The following is a 2,728-nucleotide window of genomic DNA, read 5'->3' as shown; positions in this document are numbered from 1 at the left end:
AAGAAAGAAAGAAAGAAAGGAAGAAAAGAAAAGAAAAGAAAAGAAAAGAAAAGAAAAGAAAAGAAAAGAAAGCATAAAGGAAGACAACCCTGGAGTTAGAAAAACTAGAAAAGAGATCAGGAGTCATAGATGCAAGCATCACCAACAAAATACAAGAGATAAAAGAGAGAATCTTAGGGGCAGAAGATATCTTAGGAAACATTGATACAACAGTCAAAAAAATGCAAAAAGCAAAAATCTACTAACCCACAACATCCAGGAAATCCAGAACACAATGAAAAGATCAAACATAAGGATAATAGGTATAGATGAGAGTGAAGATTCCTAACTTAAAGGGCCAGTAAATACCTTCAGCTAAATTAAAGAATACTTCCCTAACCTGAAGAAACAGATACCCATGAACATACAAGAAAACTACAGAACTCCAAATAGACTGGACAAGAAAAGAAATTGCTCCACTCACATAATAATCAGAACACCAAATACATTAAATTTAAAAACATATTAAAAGCAGTAAGGGAAAAAGGTCAAGTAACATATAAAGTCAGACCTATCAGAATTACACCAGTTTTCTCACCATAGACTATGAAAGCCAGAAGTTCCTGGGCAGATGTCATATAGACCCTAAGAAAACATAAATGCCAGCCCAGACTACTATACCCAGCAAAACTCTTAATTACCATAGATGGAGAAAACAAGAAACTCCACTCACGACAAAACCCAATTTACACAATGTCTTTCCACAAATCCTACTCTACAAAGGATAATAGATGGAAAATGCCAACACAAGGAGGGAAACCCCATTCTAGAAAAAGTAAGAAAGTAATCTTTCAACAAATCCAAGAGAAGATAGCCACCCAAACATAATGCCAATTCTAACAACAAAAATAACAGGGAGTAACAATCACTTTTCCTAAATATCTCTTAGCATCAATGGACTCAATACCCCCAATTATAAGACAGACTAAAAGACTGGACACATAAACAAGACCCAGCATTTTGCTGCATACAGGAAACATACCTCAGTGGCAAAGACAGACACTACCTCAGAGTAAAAGGTTGGAATACAATTCTCCAAGCAAATGGTCCCAAGAAACAAGCTGGAATAGCCATTCTAATATCATATAAAATCAACTTTCAACCAAAAGTTATCCAAAAGGATAAGGAAGGACACTTCATACTGGTCAAAGGAAAAAAATCTACCAATTTGAATGCTCAATTCTGAACATCTATGCTCCAATTGCAAGGGCAACCACATTCCTTATAGAAACTTTACTAAAGCTCAAAGCACACATCATACCTGATACCATAAGAGTGGGAGACTTTAACACCCCACTCTGCAATGGATAGATCATGGAAACAGAAACTAAACAAAGACACAGTGAAACTCACAGAAGTTATGAACCAAATTGATCTAACATATATTTATAGAACATTTCACCTTAAATCAAAAGAATATAATTTCTTCTCAGCACCTCATGTTGCCTTCTCCAAAACTGACCATATAATTGGCCACAAAACAAGCCTCAATAGATACGAGAAAATTGAAATAATCCCACGCACCCTATCAGATCACCAGACTAAGGCTGGCCTTAAATGCCAACAAAAACAACAGAAAACACACATACACATGTAAACTGAACAATGGTCTACTCAATGATAACTTGTTCAAGGAAAAAAATAAAGAAATTAAAGACTTTTTAGAATTTAATGAAAATGAAGATACATCATACCAAAACTTATGGTACACAATGAAAGCAGTGGTAAGAGGAAAACTCAGAGCTCTAATTGCCTCCAAAAAGAAACTGGAGAGAACTTGCACTAGCAGCTTGACAGCACACCTAAAAGCTCTAGAACAAAAAGAAGCAAATACACCCAAGAGGAATAGATAGCAGGAAATAATCAAACCAAATAGAAACTGGTACCTCCCTCTTTAGCTCAGTCAGTGGACACTCTTCACAGTCTCCTTCTAGAAGCAACTATCCCAACTGGGATTTAAACAAAGGCTCTCTACAGACTGTCAGTTCTTCTTTGAAGAAGCCAAGATATGAAAACTTACTGCCTGAAGATATTGGAATTGTTGGGGACTTTAACACCTCACCTTTTCTGCAGTGTTAATGTTATGCAAATATCCATGTAACTTAGAGATTTGGTTTCACTTTGGTATAACTATATAAATCCTGGCTTCTATGAGTAAAATGGGAACCTTGACTGGAATTCAACTTGGTCCCATAATTTCTCTCAAATTTTGAATTCTGTTTCAGGTCCTTGTTCCCTCCTCTGTGAGTTCATAAAACTGCAGGCAGTTTCAGGTGGACTATACAAAAAAAAAAAAAAAAAAAAATCAACAAAACTAGGAGCTAGTTCTTTGAGAAAATCAACAACATCAATAAACCCTTAACTAGACTAACCCAATGGCATAGAGACTGTATCCAAATTAATAAAATCAGAAATGAAAAGGGGAGAGATAACAATAGAAACTGTGGAAACTCAAAAAAAATCATCAGATCCTACTTCAAAAGATTATACTCAACTAAATTGGAAAATATGGACAAAATGGACAATTTTCTAGACATATACAAGATGCCAAAGTTAAAACAGGACTAGATAGACATCTAAACAGTCCCATAACCTCTAGAGAAATAGAAACAGTCACTAATAGTCTCCCAACCAAGAAAAGCCCGAGATGAGATGGATTCAGTGGAGAATTCTATCAGACCTTTAAAGA

This window comes from Mastomys coucha, unplaced genomic scaffold, assembly GCF_008632895.1.
Source record: "Mastomys coucha isolate ucsf_1 unplaced genomic scaffold, UCSF_Mcou_1 pScaffold6, whole genome shotgun sequence".
NCBI classification, from domain to species: Eukaryota; Metazoa; Chordata; class Mammalia; order Rodentia; family Muridae; genus Mastomys; species Mastomys coucha.
This window is presented reverse-complemented; position numbering follows the sequence as displayed.